Source organism: Pteropus medius, unplaced genomic scaffold, assembly GCF_902729225.1.
Source record: "Pteropus medius unplaced genomic scaffold, Ma_sr-lr_union100, whole genome shotgun sequence".
Taxonomy (NCBI): domain Eukaryota; kingdom Metazoa; phylum Chordata; class Mammalia; order Chiroptera; family Pteropodidae; genus Pteropus; species Pteropus medius.
Window position 1 is genome coordinate 2,810,588 of NW_024342473.1, and position 18,079 is coordinate 2,828,666.

General features: G+C 36.1%; 2 protein-coding genes across 5 annotated transcripts in view; one reads left to right on the plus strand and one right to left on the minus strand.

The window, feature by feature from the left end:
- SPATA16 (spermatogenesis associated 16) overlaps positions 1-1,573 on the minus strand; it is a 224,298-nt gene extending 222,725 nt beyond the window's left edge. For all 4 annotated transcript variants that reach the window (XM_039865074.1, XM_039865071.1, XM_039865072.1 and 1 more), the window contains exon 1: positions 1,398-1,573. The gene's annotated coding sequence lies outside the window, so the exon portion shown is untranslated. The remainder of the gene's footprint in view (positions 1-1,397) is intronic.
- The window catches only part of NLGN1 (neuroligin 1), a 957,494-nt gene that overhangs the window by 27,074 nt on the left and 912,341 nt on the right, over positions 1-18,079 (plus strand). The gene's annotated exons all lie outside the window — the stretch shown is intronic.

An 18,079-nucleotide genomic window follows, 5' to 3' on the forward strand; every position in this document is an offset into this window, starting at 1 on the left:
ACTTGTGTTACACTCCATGACCATTCATCAGTTTAGGCTGGTTGTATACACTTGAAAAAGAGGTTTAAAAATTATTTTAAAGCTCTCTGAAACACCACACAACAGTGTTGCCTCCAGTCGAATCTCTTTCTTCCATATCAGAATCAATATTTCATTCCTTTCTTAAATCAAGACAGTGAAGAAAACTATAGGCTGTGTACAGAATTAGGCAGTTGGAAGGATTCTAGCCCATCTCTTGCTTCTAGTGCATTCTTTTTCTTTTCTTCCTTTATTTACCTTTGCCTTTACCAAAATCCTCAAGCTCTTGTCATACATAAAGGAAAAAAAAAAAAGACCCTGTAAAATGTTATTATTGTGTCCTAGTTGAAGTTATGTTTTCCATTTGGAGGAAATCAGTCCATTCAGCCTGAAATATTTAAAAGAGAGCACCTTTACAGTATTCGAGTTCTTATTGGTAAAATCGGAAAGATCCAAAGCCCTTTGGTGTGTTTAACATTATTAGCACATTAAATTTAATCATAAAAAATTAAATAAAAATATGTATCAATAAAAAGTAAAATTTCAAGTATTTGTTTCAAATCAGTGGCTTACTAAAAATTGTAAACACTTTGCTGGTGTTACAAAAACTGAGGCCCTTACTGATACCTATAAATATTTTATGGACAAGGAATGTGAAATTTTAAACAAGCTTGACAGCTATTTTTCATTGTTTATGCTGAACCACCTTTGAATGGCTACTTGTGAAAGACATTCATTCACTCACTCACTCACTCACTCACTCATTCACTCACTTACTCACTCATTTATATACCAAACATCTCAGGGAACACATTTTATGCCAGATGTGATGTTAGAATACACACAGTTAAAGACACAATCTGTGTCTTAGAGAAAGAAAGGTCAGATTATCTCTCTATCCTACTCAGTGACATTCAGTATCTACAATCTACAGTGAAATCACGAGTTAAGGAGACAACAGCCCATACCGCAAAGGATAATAAAAAATAATGATCTGGACTCTGAAAAAGTCATTACCTTTCAATTGACCAGAGGCAGATGTCTTCAAATTATCCACTTTATTAAGGAATACAAGTTAGTATAAAACAAAACAAAAACAAAAAATCTGTTACTAGGAAACCCAATAGAATCATGGGAATGGGATAGGGCGTGCACGTGTAAGGGACAGGGAACCACTTTGGAACACCCTCTCTAACTGCCCGCGGGAAAGGATTTTTTGGCTACTTACTAGGCTTATCCCTGTCCCTCAGGTGGGAGAGAAGAAAGGAGCTCTTGTTTTCCCCCAACTTACTCGAACCTTCCCCTGAAGCTCAGCCTCCTTTCTACGCAGCCAGTGAAAGCGAAAAGTTTTAACGGAGCAGCCCTGAATCTCCTCTTACCTCTGCAATTGTGGCTCAGCCCGGAGGGGACAGGGTGAAGCTCTGGACTCCTCCCAGTTGCAGCATCTGCCCACTCTGGGGTCCAAACGTCCCAATCCGAGGCCACGGTGGTCTGTGAGCTCGCAGGGCACCCAGGTTTGAAACGTCACAGTCCACGAAGCTCCGCCCCGCCCCTTCGCGCACGGCCCCGCCCACAAGCCTGCCGCCGCTGCCCCTCTACCCCCAACCGTGACTTGTGACTAGCCTTTGCGGTGGCACCTGATTTTTCTTAAATCGTAAAAAAAAGTTTGTATATCTATCTCTATCTACCTCTATATAGATATCTATATATCTATATCTATATATTTCTGATTCTAAAAGTAATCTGATCGTTAAGAATAATTTGGAAAATACAAAAAGATGTACATGAAATAAAAATTGCCTGATGTATATCTTCGCAGTCTCTTTACTATGAATAGATTAAAAAATAAATCTTGCCTCTTCTCAACCACACAAATACACAGATCTGATATACATAAATACACTTTATAAAATTTTATACATCTCTTTTTTAAAGAAAAGTATCTTTTAAACTTTTAACTAAAATACACATATGTAGCAGTTAAAATACTGTTTGTATATATTAAGAACATTCATGTCTCTTCTATACATTTTAGGAAGTAGAATATTATCAGTACATTTGAAGAAATGTACCTCGAAGGATTGCATTGTTCTCCTAACTACTGTTATGAATTGTATGACAATCACTTGCTTTTCTTTATAGTTTAACAAATCGTATATGTATCACTTTTATTGAAATAATGCACACATGCAGAAAAATAAATTAAGCTGCGAAAACAAGTTTAAAGAATTATCACAAAGTGAACCCAGCAGGGTCACCACTACCCAAATAAAAAAAGTAAAATATTCCTAACATCCCAGAAAGCTCCTCCTAATCAGTACCCTTTATCTAGTTCCCAAAAGTAATGACTATTGGCTTCTAACAGCATAGTTTAGTTTTATCTATTTTTGAAGTTCATAAAAATAGTCCAGTCATGATTTTACTGCTCTATATTGCTCTATCTTTTACAAAGTATCGTCAATGTGCTGACTATTTAAATTGGAAGTCTACTCTGCCTAATTCACTTAACACTATATATAGGGTGCAATTTGTGTGCCATATAAAATTCTGCTAAAAATTATTTCATTTCTGCATATTCTATTGGATGGATATACCATCATTTTGTTGGATGTATAAGTTCCTTTTAAAATTTTTAATTAATTAATTATTTTGGGGGGCATTTTTTCCCAAGTGTAAGTACTTTAATGCATATCTTTTTGTGTACATCTCTGGGTTATTTCTTTAGGATTCTTCCTATAAATGGAATTTTTAAGTCAAAGAGCACTGACTTTTTTTTTTTCAATCACAGTGGCATATAATATTATATTAGTCTCAGGTATACAACACAGTGATTAGACTTTTATATACATTATGAAGTGAACACCCCTATGAATCCATTACCCATCTGATACCATACATGGTTATTACAATATTACTGACTATATTCTCTATGCTATGCTCTACATCCCTATGACTATTTCGTAACTACTGATTTGTCCCTCTTTATCTCCTACCCTCTTCATCCATTTCTCCACAACCCCCTCCAAAAGGCAACCATCAAAATGCTCTCTGTATCTATGAGCTTGTTTCTGTTTTGTTTTGCTTGTTCTCTAGATTCCACATATAAGTGAAATTATAAGGCATATGTCTTTCTCTAACTTACTCCACTTAGCACAATACCCTCTTGGTCTATCCATGCTGTTGCAGAAGGCAAGATTTCATTCTTTTTTTTTTTTTTATGTCTGTGTAATATTCCATTGTATATAGTACCATTTCTTCTTTATCCATTTATCCATTGATGGACACCTAGGTTGCCTCCATATCTTGGCTATTGTAAATAATGCTGCAATGAACACTTGGATGCACATGTCTCTTCAAAGTAGTGTTTTGGGTTTCTTCAATTAAATACCCAGAAGTGAGATTACTGTTTTCTTCTTTATCTGTTATAGCCTTTGTTCTAAAGTCTATTTTGTTTGGTATAAGTATCGTTACCACAGCTTTTTTCTTTTTTCCTTTTAATGAAATATCTTTTTTCATTTCTTTACTTTCAGGCTGTGTGTGTCTTTTGATCTGAAGTAAGTCTCTTGTAGGCAACACATGTATGGGTCTTGTTTTCTTATCCATTCAGCCTTCCTAAGGTTTTTAATTGGAGCATTTAATCCATTCACATTCACATTTAAAGTAATTGTTGATATGTGGTTATTGGCTTTTTATTATTCATATTTCTTATCTTTTTTTTTCTTTTTTAAAGAAGTCCCTTTACCATTTCTTGTACTACTGGTTTGATGGTGATGAACTCCTTTAGCTTTTTCTTGTCTGAGAAGCTCTTCATCTGTTCTTCAATTCTAAATGCTACCCTTGCTGAGTAGAGTAATCTTGGTTGTAGATTCTTACTTTTCAACACTGAATATTTTATGCCAGTCCCTTCTGGCCTGCAAAGTTTCTGTTGAGGAATCAGCTGACTGTCTTCTGGGAGCTTCCTTGTTTTTTCTCTTGCTGCTTTTAAGATTTTCTTTGTCTTTAATCTTTAGCATTTTAATTATGATGTGTCTTGGTATGGACATCTTCAGGTTTATCTTGTTTGGGGGACTCTCTGTGCTTTCTGGGCTTATATGTCTATTTCCTTCATCAGGCTAGAAAAGATTTCTGTCATTACTTCCTTAAACAGGTTTTCAATTCCTTGCTCTCTCCTTTCTCCTTCTGGTACTCTTATGATAAGAATGTTGGTATGCTTAATGTTGTCCCAGAGACCCCTTAAACTATCCTCATTTTTTTGGAATGTTTTACTTTTAGATATTCCAATTGAGTGTTTTTTGCTACTTTATCTTCTAAATTGCTGATTCACACCTCTGCTTTATCTAATCTACTGTTGATTCCCTTTAAAGTATTCTTTGGTTTAGTTATTTCATCCTTTATTTCTGACTGTTGTTTTTTTCTATGTTTTCTATCTCCATTTTTGTGTTTCTTATCTCTTTGTTGAAGTTCTCACTGAAGTTATTGAGCGTTCTTATAACCAGTGTTTTGAACTCTGCATCTGATAGATTCTTTGTCTCCATTTTGTTTACTTATGTTTTTCTGGAGCTTGGTTCTGTTCTTTCATTTGGAACATGTTTCTCTGTGTTCCCATTTTGGCTGCCTCCCTGTTTATTTCTGTGTGTTAGGTAGAGGTGCTATGTCTCCTACTCTTAGTAGACTGGCTTTATGCAATAGGTGTCCTGTGGGGCCCAGTGGTATAGTCTCCCTTGTCATCTAAACTAGGTGCTCTAGGTGTATTTATTGTGTGGGTTTTTTGTGCCTTCCTGTCGTAGTTGACCTTTGGTTGCTGTTTGCATGTCAGTGGGAGAGATTGATCCTCGAACTGATTGGTCGTGAGGACTGGCTATGACTGTAGTGGAGGAGCTGTTGTGCAGGGTCTGACCCTACATTCGCTTAAGCAAACTAGTGCCTACCAAGTTTGCCTTTTTTTGGGGGTGCGTCTTGTTGCAAGCCAAGGTCTGCCACTGACTGTACCCTAACTGGGCCCACTTAATATGAGGTACAATGTGATCTGCAGATGGTTGCCACTTGTGCCGGGCTAGGAGGTGCCTGGGAAAGGCTAAGCTGTGAACTGAGGCCAGCTGCTGCTAGTGCTGGGATTGGGGATGCTTAGCAAAAGGTACAGGGCATGGTGAGGCCAGATGATGCTTGTTTGAGGATTGTGAGAGATTTTAGGAAAGTCCTCAGCCTGAGCCAAGACAGGCCATTTAAACGGAAGAGATACTGGAGGAGGTTTGGCTGGGCCCAAAAGTTGGGTGAGGAAGGGTATCAGGGAGACCCTGGTGTTAGCCAGGTTGATGGTGACTCAGATATTGTGCCTGCCTCCATCTCCACGCTGGGTTGGGGAAGGGCTCAACAAAGGAACAGTGGCTTCTGCCAGCATTGCTATCTGGAAGAAAGCTGTCCCTCCAGTCCTCTCCCTGAAGCCAGACAATTCAGTTCCTCCCTATATGTCCCTGATGCCTTTCAAGCTGCCACCCCAGTGCTGGAGCTCAGAGTGAGTGAGTCCATCAGCAGGTAAGTTTGTAAACGGGCACTTTAAGAGTAGTGCCTGGGAGTCTAGCAGCCCTCCCTTTCACTTAATCACAATCTACCCTGGTTTTCACAGCCAGAAATTATGGGGACTTCTCTTCCCAGTACTGGAGCCCTGGCCTAGGAAGCCTGATGTTGTTCTGGGACTTTTCACTCCTCAGGGGGGACCCTTACAGCTGAGATATCTCTCCCAATTTTTAACTGCCACATGCGGGTGTGGGATTAGCTCATTCTGCATATCCATCCCTGCAGCCAGTGTTGTGGCTTTTGTATATTCTTAGTTATAGGACTTCTTTTCATCTAGACTTCAGACAGCTCTCAGTGATGATTGTTCTGTAGTTTAGTTGTAATTTTGATGTGGTCATGAGAAAGGAAAGTACAGAGATTACCTACTGTGCCATCTTAACTGAAATTGAGCACTAACTTTTTAATGGTCCAGTATCTCACTGTCATATTGCTTTACTAAAAAGTCATGCCAATTTATATAGTCCTGTTGGTGGCATGTGATGAAATCTCATTTCAACTTCCTCAACATTAAAATTTATTTTCATCTTCATTAATTTGATAGGTGGAAAATGTTTTCCTATTAATGTATACATTTGCATTCCCTTGATTACGAGTAAGGTTTATTACACATGTCTATTATTAATTTATATTTCTCTTATTATAATTTATTTATATTTTTTCCTAGTCTCCTCAGGTTTGACATGGGTTTCTCCATGAGTAGGCAGCTTGCTCTGCTAGGGTCCTTTAGGTTAACATGGATAAATGAATAGTGGTTCTTAAGTCAACAAGTGGGCTAAATCGCAGGGCTATCATAGAATCTCTTTAGGATTTTTTAATACCCATTAAAACCCCTGCCCCTCCCATAGGTGGCAGGATTGTGCTGGATAATTTCAATTTCATTACCCGCAGTAACTAAGTGAGATAAGTCAAGTTCTAATACTTACTATTATATTACAGCTAAAGAAAATGAGGCTGAGTCTATAAATAATTTGTTCAGGTTGCTAAACGGAGAGTTGAACCTGTATCTTCCCACTTAGGTGTTTACTTTGATAGTCTTGAGCTGAGAGTTTTTCCTGTTATCACAGATTAAATAGTTAAGGTTTTGTTTTTTATGGAGTCTGTATATCTGAGACATAGAGCAAGAGTTTGCAGAACAGGGCAAAAGAGTAAGTAGATGCTGGAGAGTGCAAAACACATGAGGTTGCCTCTTATATTCTATAAATAATTATAGGCAAATGAGCCCCCTAGGAGATGATGCCACCATACATGGGAATGCAAGCTGTGCATAAGACAACTCCAGAGAGGACACCATCCCCATTCATTTGGATATGAATGGTATGCTTTGAAATTGTGAGGAGCCACTCCTGCATTATCTTACACAGCAACTTCCCAGTGTTTATTTAATTTTTATAATAACAAGTGGTTCTTAAGCACAGATCAGTATAAACTAGAAATGGAATAAGTGATGTTAAATAGGAACCTCTTTCTAAATTTTACTTTTAGTTGTCAAAACAATTAACACAAAAATTTGATGCACCTAGGGTCATTGTTCCAGAAAACATAAAGTAGTATTAAGGGCAGGAAATTTAAAGCAAAGTCGTCACTGTAGAAATATAGTTAAATCTTTTTTCTGTTGGTGTGTATAAAGACCTCTCAAGCACCAAAAGAGAGTTGGACATTTTCTTATAAGTGCCAGGCAAATGCATTACATATTCTCTAACACTAGTTACCTGGTGAGTCAGTGAATAGAAAAGTACTCACATGGATAAGAAAGTGACCACAATAGAAGCCATTTTAGACCATCTTGTCTTTCAATTACCAATGTGGTTACTTGGTCAAAATCACTCAGGCCCTAATTGAAACTTCCAGCTGAGGCTCTCTTAGGTTGCTGAAGATAGGAGTCAGGATAATCCAGACATCATAGTTTTTGCTTTTGGTTAACTTGCTTTGCCCTCACTCTATCTGAATTGTTAAATATTATATACTTTAATATTTTATACATCACAGTCAATAGGTATTAGGTTATTTCTTTTCAGAGAAGCAGTGTATGACAGTCCTAAATAGAACAATGATTCAGAGCCAGAAGATTGGACTTGATCTCTCTGTTAGCAAACCAGCTAAATTTTCTCATCTATTGGTTTTAGGCTTTGAATTAATTGATTACCAAGATAATTTTTTCTGCTCTAAAACTGTTTATATATATGTTTACTTTAAAATGGAGATTTTTTGAATTATAATTTAAGTATAAATTTTTGAAAAAAAATCAAAGACTTTCACATAAGCTCAAAGTACAAAAACCAACACACACACACATACACATACACATTCACATACACATATATACCATATACTTATTTCTGATATTATCCCTAGCCATTCATTTACATATCTTTTGTAAAATGACTATAATAATTGCAATAGTAAATAAAATTATTTATCAAAGCCAAAGAGATGAATGCTCTCACATATACATGGCAATTTCGTAATCAGTTATCTTTAATATTCTCTATCAGTAATGGCAATCCTTTTGGTACAGAAAATACAAGAAATGTGTTTCTTTCCTGTTCTTTGGAATAGGCTTAGCAAGGACTTTCTACTAAAGTGCAAAAGCAATTATCTGCTTACCTATGCAAACACAGATTGCTTAAGGTTTGTCCTTGTCTTAAAGTTGTAGGAAAAGCAAATTAATGGGTAATATTGATATTATTGAGCAAATTCAAGGTGTATCCCTGGGGATGTAGGCTGAGGCCTTGTTATTTCATTTGGGGTCTTCACTAGTGTATGGGTGTCTTGTGAAGCCTCTGGAGGCAGTTTTGCAAATTCCAGGTATAGCTATGCTTGGTCAAATAGCTATTAGTTTTTGTTTGCAAGTGGACAAAGTTTAACTTTACATTCTTCTTGGCTGTTTTGACATCTCTTTCTCATTCCCTGCTCCAGCAAGCTCATTTGGGACTATCAAGGCTAAAGTTTAGAAACAATAACCTTAAGTACAGAAAAAACAGGATTTGAATTTTTCAAAAGAAAGTTCAAGAAGCAAACAAAAAAATATAATAAAAGTGCACATATTTAAAGAGTATTGATTTCTAAATATTATTTAAAGTTTATATATTCTCTCTTTTCTCTGAATCAACATAATTTGAGATAAACTAAGAATTCTATTCTGAATTAGATTTGAATAAGTAAGGCTTCTAGGTCTGGGGAAATTACGCCAGACTCTTCTTTCCATTTCTATGTCTGGGTTTGCCTCCTCTGTCACAATGAACAGATCCTCTGGACCCAGGTCATTTTCTTTGAAAGCATCCTGGGCTTGTTGGTCCTGTACTGCCCCTGTTATGTTTCCTCTGCTGGTTTTTAGGTAGTGGACAATGCTGTGCTTGTAAACTGACTCTCAGAAAAACAAACGATGATTAGTAGTGTTTGTCAAATTCCATGTATAAACCATGGCCACTTTAGAGCTACCACCCTTATCACTGCACATGGTGTTAGGAAAAGAGGTACACAATTAGCTCCAGTACACTGTATTTGCCTGTCTTTCCAGATGGCTTCTGAGTGTCAGTCCTAGATGTTTCTATGCCTCTTAACCCATAATCCATTTCTAGCTGTCTTCTTTAATTTTTATCAATTACATTTATTAATGGACGAGATCTTCTTTTCACTTGGCCAGTTAGTTCCAAGCCAGGTTTTCTGCATAGTCTACATAGTCATTGGGTCCTTCTGATTATGCACACTGCCTTTCTCTTGTGCCTGTCTACATCACATCATTCCAGCCACCAGTGTAATATAAACCTGCTATTCTTTCTTGCTTCAAAGCATATGGTTACCTGCTAAATTCTCACTTCCTGATTAAAGAAAGCTGTCTCTTTTTCAGCCTACTTGTAGGAGAGACAGCAGCCTGGTTCTGAGCTTCATGAATGATGTGGCTTTTCTTTGCTTAGAGTATTATTTCCATTGATTTCTTTGATGACCGTATCCTTCAAGAGCCCGGGGCAAGGGAAGTTGATCTTGAGAATCATATGCTTGAGATTTTATAGTATTAAAGTTACATCGCACATTAGGAAAATATAACATATGTCATATAGATGGATGTTATACCTTTAGGGAAGTAGAGTGAGAATTCATGGCAAGAGCAGGCCCAGACTTTGATCTTACAGAGAGGCAGTTGTCTTCAAGCATAAATAAGGTGAATGTGTTCAGATGTACATGTATCATTTTATGTTGGCTGTTTCCTGATGTGGCCATATATTGGTAGGTATCTGCTGTGCTACACATAGCCCATTACTGGGATATAAGTCTCCTGTGCATTTCTAAAGCAAAATCATCAGGGTCTCCAGGGGCTTTTCTGTTTTCAGGGACATATAACACCTCTAGCTGCTAACTCCCTATGCTATGCCCTCTTGCGTGAGAATCAATTAGGAGGATATTTATATGACCTTTAGGCTTTCTTAGAGAGGATGAATAACCATCTCTCACCTAACCAAACTCAATTGCATTTTGTTAGTGGCATCCTGAAGAAAATGACTCTTTTTATTGTTTTAAACTAAGACCTTTAGAACCCAAGCTAACAACAACAACAACAATGACAAAACTGAGACTACTCCCAGCTCTGCTATCCCATTACTGTGTGTCCTTGTTCAAGCTACTGAACTCCGAACCTCTTTTCCTGCAACAGAAAATAAGGCTGGACTTGGACTTGGACTTGGACAACCATGTCTTTCTTATTGCATCTCTGTGTGCTAACTTTCATGGTGGATTTTTTTCAAGTAAAGAGATGAGATGATGATGAGAGTGGGTGGGATGTGGCTGGCTAGGAAATAGAAAATGATTTTTGAAATGATCTTTTCCTAGCTACAGCCTTCACAGCTAGGGTTGCAAATAAAATTTGAGGATGCCCAGTTAAATTTCAATTTTAGATAATCAATAAATAATGTTTAGTATAAGTATATTTGAAAAATTGCATGGAACATACTTAAACTAAAAATTATTCATTGTTTATCTGAAATTTAAATTTAATTTGGTTTCTTGTACTTTGGCAATTCTACATAATGGTAGATAATAACTTATTCTGTCTCAACAAGTAGGGCAATTTAGCAAAAATTAGAACATTAACTTGTAAAGACAGACTGAGCCGTTATTTGGTATCTCTGCAGCATGGGGTAGGGAAGGTGTCATTTTTTTCTTTTTTTGCCCAGGTTGTAATACCACTTCTATGATTAAAAAAAACAAACTGTGTGACACTTTCATACTGACATAAGAAGTCACCAGGTTAATCCCTGAATAGACCTAAAGACTTTACATAGAGTTGTAGATAGGAAAAGTCAGTTAACAGAAGAAGAGAATGATAAAAAAAAAAAAAAGGCTATAAGAGGCTATTAGACTTTTTGCTTAAAACAAAAACACTAACATTATGTCTGGCTTAGAAACTGAGTTGAAGAACTTGGTAGTTTATATATTAAGATGGAGAAAGAAAACAAGTAATAGAAGAATTTAAAAGTTTTAGTAAGTATTAAATAAGTGTAACATTTAATAAGGTGATGTTTCAGTATATTTTTAATCTTAAGCTACTTGCAAAAATCATGGTCATGTGTTTATGCAGAAAATTATTGTATTGTTCTCTTTATTAATCTAATGTGTATTTACTAGATAGAGTCTTTGAACTAGATAACAGGAGCCACACATTAGTGCATTGTGATAGCTGGCATTTCTATTGTCAATCCACTAGTTTGAAGGCCTTATTATTGATGGCAGCAAAAGTTGCCCCAGCTCCTGACCTGTCTGAGAAACATAGTTTTAAAGCACATCTAGGTTCCATATACACTCTGTCTGCCTCTCAAACTGAGAGATTATCACATGTTTTGATTCTCTGTTTTAAAATGGATACAGTACTACTTTTCTAAGAAGGACATAAATTTTGCTTTCTCTTCTATATTTCTTCGAAAATTAATTATGTATAAGATATAAACACAGGTACAACAAATACCTGTCTGAGATGACTTCAGTATGTATTTATTTAAAACTGTTAACTTAGCACTTACTTTGGTCTTGCCATGATGCTAATGGGAGAAAAAAACAAGTTACAGAAAATCATGATGCAGTATATGTGCTAATAAATGGGTAAAGCATAGGGTACCAAGGAACCACTGTGGAAGGAAACTACCTATGGTAGGGAATGCAGTAGAAAGGTTTTCTGCAAGTGATAACTTCATATGAAGACTAGGGAAATAGGAGAAGGGATTACACAGAGGAAGAGGGCAGGCTGAGGAGGTAGCCACAGGTATTTTAGACAGAAGTATCCACATGTACTAAAACTTGAGAAAGAAAACATGACACCTTTAGGGCATTTCGATGAGTTCAGTTTATTTGGGATAGTGGGTGACAGACCTAGCAGTGACAAAGGAAGAGATGCAGGGGACCACACTGTGATGGTCTTGTTGTCATAGTCAGGAGGTTGGAAATTCCTAAGACTTGTGGGAAGGGGCTGGAGTATTTTTTAAAAAGATTTGTGTTTTACAGCATGGTACTGGCATAAAAACAGATACATTGATCAGTGGAACAGAGCAGAGAGCTCATCTGGTCTGTTGCAAAGCCATCTACCTTCTCCTGGTTCTCTGTGAATTTCTCTGGCTTAATAAATGTCATCCCAAATTTTCCCAGTTTTTCAAGTTAGAACATATGTATGTACAAATTACGAAATTGATACACACACACACACCACACACACACACACACACACACACACACACATATATATAATATGTATGTATATAATTTTTATGACATCATTTCACATTAAACACAAAATTGGTGTAATTCTTCCTTCTCATTATACCTTGAATCTGTCACTTTTTCTCCATGCTCACTGCTTTTTGCTTAATTCATGCCACCATCATTCCAGGGTAAGTGCTGATGGGAAAGAAGCTGGTAAGAGGAAGAGGGGTGTTGAAAAAGCAGGAGGGAGAGGGCCTGAGTGTGAGAGCACATTCTCTGAGGAAGCCAGATGTCTGGGGTTCAGGGCATAGGATGGGAAGCCAGGAAAGGGAGGAGGGACAGATTAGCAGTAAGGAAGGAATGCAAAGATTCTCTCTCTCTCTCTTTCTCCTTTCTCTCTCTCTCTCTCTCTCTCTCTCTCTCTCTCTCTCTCTCTCTCTATCTGAATAGGAGGAGAGGTCTTGTTTAAGAGCAACAGATCAGGGGTGGGATGGGAAGTGTGAGAAGAGGGAAAATGTTTGAAATTGCCAATTAAAGACTGGGAAAGAGGGCACCCAAGGAAATATAGAAAGTTTGCCAAGGAGATGTGAGTGCCCAGTGGATGTGGAAGCCATAAATTGGAATTGGAATCTATCTGAGCAGTTGTGTGATTTTCTCTATCAGAGCTCAGAAGTGCTAATGTAGAGGCTAAAAGAGCAGGCAGTGAAATTTATTCAAGTCTGGGGTGTACCAGGCAGTGTGATGAATAGCAGAGGGTTCCTGGCCATAGAGGTGGAATTGAGGGATATGGTGATAAGGAACTTCAGATCTTTGAGTAAAGAACTGAGGACTGAAAGACATGAAGAATTTAGGATTGAGGTTTGAGGAACATGGAGAAGAAGAAATTCACATCTCTAAACAAAATGTCCACATAAAAATTTTAGTTTGCAAAGACCAGTGCTTGCCAAGGCTTTCTTATGAAATTTGTAACACTAGAAATAAATTAATTATAAATTTTAACAATTAATCATGTTTGAAACATTTAATGACTGTAGAAAAATGCTGAACTATTACGTGAAAAAGAAAATTGCCATAATGTCAATGGGAATTAATTATACATAAACATATATTAGGAGGACATAGATGTAACACTTTCCTAGTGAAAGGGCATATATTACAAACAATAGGAAATGGATTTTAAAAATTGCTATAACTATTAAATGTAAACAAATTACAATTATTCACATGTATTTTATAAAGTCCTTTATCTCTTATAAACTTTAGTTATGAGCACGTATATTTATTAGGACCTGTGGAGTGGAAAAAATTGGGTTATACATGATGCATAAAAAATAAACATTGACAATATTGAAATATATGATATTAATAGCAATCCACCTTTCAAGCAGTTTTACTAATGTCAAAATTATGCTATTTCAGATTAGAAGCAAATGATTTTGGAAATACACATAAGATAGGGAAAAATCGCTGGATCCTCTAGAGTCTGTGTAAATGCTAACATTAAATTTCTTGGTACAAGAACAGTATAGAAGTCTTAGTTTGAGTGTGTAATTATTCTTATTAAAATGCATTTTAAATGGTAATCAGAAAAATACTGGAGACTCTGGAGTTGCCTAAATCTCAGTGTCACCAGGACAAGTCTTTCAGATTATAGTGGGCTGCTTTTTACTATGTCACTGAATTTTTCTGCATATTGCAGAAAAAGTTGCTTTTCATACATTTAGAATATCTGCAGGACAAAAATGTGAAAATACCTTGGCATTCATTCGAATGCCAATCTAGCTGAATATAAATCTGGCTGAATGTAAATCTGGCTGACTATGTTTTAATTCACATTGCTGTTTAATACCACTAGGAGTTCTGTGTTTAAAAATGAATACTGTTCATATTGGGCAACTTTGTTTCATAAATACCTTAGTGGTTCAAGTGTTGAATTCCATTAATATCAATTAGAGCCCTACAAATGCAGCCATGTACCCCCAAATTATCTTTAAGTAGTTTAGAAAAATAAAGTATAAAGCAGATATAGGGCATATGCTAGTGGTTGGTGTCCTATTCTGTGAGTAGTGCTATGAAAACTTTTATTTTCCCCCATAGCTCCTGTTCTGCAGTGACAGTGACATATCTTCTGTTTCACATGGCCCATGATCAGCATCATAGAGCAAATTTTCTGAGATATGCAAAGGGTACACTGACTTTGGAGTCCATTAATAAACTACTACCAAGAGAAAGGAAGATCTTATTTTCCTCTTCCATAAGCCTTTGTCCCTATATTGCTATACAGGAGTATGTATATATAGGTATGGAAACTTTCTCATCTTAGTTGACCGTAAAAAAGGGAGGAGGTGATAGAAGGGGAAGGACATTTGAATTTTCATAGTAACAGCAGACATGAGTAAAAAATACTGAAAAGAGTGAAACATGGAAAGTGGAGGAGTGACGAAATCTGATTTGGTCTATTTTACAGTTTTGCCTAGCGCTATCTCCTATCTTTTTATCCATTAGGGGAAAAATGTAAAATCTTAATGTCAAACCTGGCTTAATATTTATGTAGACTTCAGAATTTACAGAAGATTTTTACATATAATATCTCTATTGGGCTGCATGGTAACCTAAATTACAGATAAAGACCTTAAAGTTCATTTACAATAGCCAAGAGATGAAAACAACTTTAATGTCCATCAATGGATGAATGAGTAATAAAAATATGGTAGAATATGATTCAGCCATAAAAAAAAGAATAAAATATTGCCATTTGTGACATGAATGGACCTTGAGGGATTATGCTAAATGAAATAACTCAGATAAAGACAATTACCACATGCTTTCATATGTCGAAAACAAAACAAAAACCCAAACAAACAACAACAACAAAAACACCTCATGGATGTAGAAAACAGACTGATGATTGCCTGAGGTCAGGGGTGGGGTGGTGGGTGAAATGGTTGAAGGGGGTCAAAAGGTACAAATTTTCAGTTATAAAATGAATAAGGCATGGGATGTAATGTATATCATGGTGCTTGTATACTATATTTTATATTTGAAAGGAGCAGGAGAGTGGATCTTGAAAGTTTTCATCATGGGAAAAAAATTTGTAACTATGTATGGTGACAGATGTTAACTGGACTTATTGCAGTCATCATTTTGCAATATATACAAATAACGAATCATTATGTTGTATACCTGAAACTAATATAATGTTAGGTTAATTATACCTAAAAATGACTTTGAACCTCTGGCTAAGTGAATTACCCATCTCTCATAGGGCAGTATAGTCATTTTAACTCATATTTTCTCATCTTAGAACTTATACTCTTTGCACTACCTGATAATGTACTTTAAAATAAATTCCCATTAGAGTAGTCCAACTGTATCAAAATTATAAATGTTAAATTCATTTAATTCTTCCCACTTTCATTTCCTTTTCTTTCAGTTCTCTGTATTTAAGGCTTCTATATCCTGAGATTAATGACATTTTATTTAGCATAACACTTTGCAAACGCTTACCTTAAATTTAAAGAGAAAAAGAAACTTTTCAGTGAAACACTTAGAAATTTATAAGAACACTTTTTAAATTACCCACAGGTCTTAATTTTTTATCCTAAATAAAAGTTTTCTAGGGTGTAAAACCCATGTTTTATTCTTAGCTTTACCATGAGTCATTCTCTGACCTTGGACAGCTCACTTAACACATTGTAACCTAGTAAGATTTTCCTTTTTCAAAAACTAGACTGTGTTTGAAAAGAGAAAACTTTACTTTTCCTCAATGTGCTTTTTCTCTGTTTTCTTAAAGTACTTGAGATCCTGGGGTCCTGCTATGACTTCTTCAAGCATAATTTGTAACAGAAATAAGATCGAAAGGTTTTTAAATTCTGTGATGATTTCTTCGAAAGGAGTCTTTAAAGTTGAAGTATGGCTATTGTATCATTTTCTTTTCTATTGCCTCGTTTGGGTCATCCTACAATAAGTTACAGGCAAATCATCCACTGCCCAGGCCCCCTTGTAACACTGGCTTACTGTGCAACAAAGAGAACTTAATTATCAATATTTTAACCTGATTTTTACTTCATAAGTAGAAATAGGTTTAAATTTTGGTTTGCCTTTTAAGGTGATTTAATAATTTAGAATCCTCTATGGCTGTTTACTCATGTTCTGTGTCCTTTATGACTAGCCTCCGACCCCCTGCCCCACTTTTCCCCCTCATAGCTTTAGGAATATCTACACTTAGAAAATTAGGCACTCACAGCTGTGAAAACTAAGATCACAAAGGCTGACCATTAAATTTGATTTTCCTAGAGCTTCTTTTTGCTTCCACGTGAACTTTGCAACATAGCTATCATTAATTTTTATTCATTATTGATTTTAATTGGTGTTTTGGTTTTGATACAAATTTTTCATATTTTTGAGTATACAGTGAGATTTAATTCTGTTGGAATATAAAAAAGCTCCATTAATAAGTTGGGTAGATTAAACCTCATATGGTTGTAGGTTAAAGTAGATTTAAAAGTGAAAGTTTTGATTTTATTTATGTATAAGTCAATGTTTCAGATGTTTTTTTCTGAATGACATCTATATGCTAGGTATACTTTGAATGATATAAGTATTCTAGAAAACCAATTCCTGCTTTTGAGATCCTAATGAAGAAATATTAGATTTACATGAAATATCAGTGGGAGTTGAAAGCAATATTCAAGAAAGAGCTGTCACAAAATAGTATGTGATTAACTGTCAAATGAGTAATATAGGTGATAAAACATCACTCCATGAACTGGGAAGCAGAGAAAGCCTAGGTAGAAGAAATGGGATGAACTAGATCTTGAAAGATCAAGAGAATATATGTTACCAAGCTAGAAATAGGAAAACCAAACATGCATTGGGAAATAACCTTAATAAAAGCAGGGAAGTGGCAAGAAACAGACCAGTTTAAGGGGAAATACTTCTTAGAGAGAAGAGGAAATAAAGTTGATCAAATAAGGCAGATCAGGGAAATATAGGAGAGATTAGAAATCAAGAGCCAAAAAATGATCTAAGGCAGAGGAGTTGAATGATGAAAATACAATTTATAGAGGAAAGACAATTTTAAACCCATACAGAAAAGATTCATGAAGAGCAATATAGATGAGAAATGGTAATAAGGACTCAAGGAAAGATACGTCTATAATAGTGGCAAGTAATTTATGTAAATACCAAATTTACTCCCTTAAAAATTATTCGTTTTTGCCATTATGGTAGGTAGCTTATAAAATGGCCCCCAATAGTCTCTCTCTCCTAAATCTTGTTTAATCATTGAGTGTGGGCTAGACTTAATGACTCTCTTTTAATGAGTAAACTATAGCCAAAGGAATGGTATGTCACTTTCAAGATTAGGTTACAAAGAGATTGTGGTTCCCATTTATCCTCATTTGCTCTCTCTCTCTCTCTCTGTCTCTCTCTCTCTGATTTGCTCTGAGGAAAGCTAGCTGTCATGTTGTGGAAAAGTCTATGTGACAAGGAACTGATGACCTTGGCCAACAGCCAACAAAGACCTCAGTCAGTAAGTGAGCCTAGAGGACTATCCTCCTTCAGTCCAACCTTGAAAGAACTGAAGCTCCAGCCAACACCTTGATTATAGCCTTGTGAGAAACCCTGAGCCAGAGGCACCCAGTGAAGCCATCTGGGATTCTTGACCCATAGAAACTGTGAACTAATAAATATATGTTCTTTTAAGCCACCAAGTTTTGGGGTAAATTGTTAACACAGTAATAGATTATTAATAAATCACTACAGAATTAAATATTCTTCTATCTCTACTAGTACATCTGAC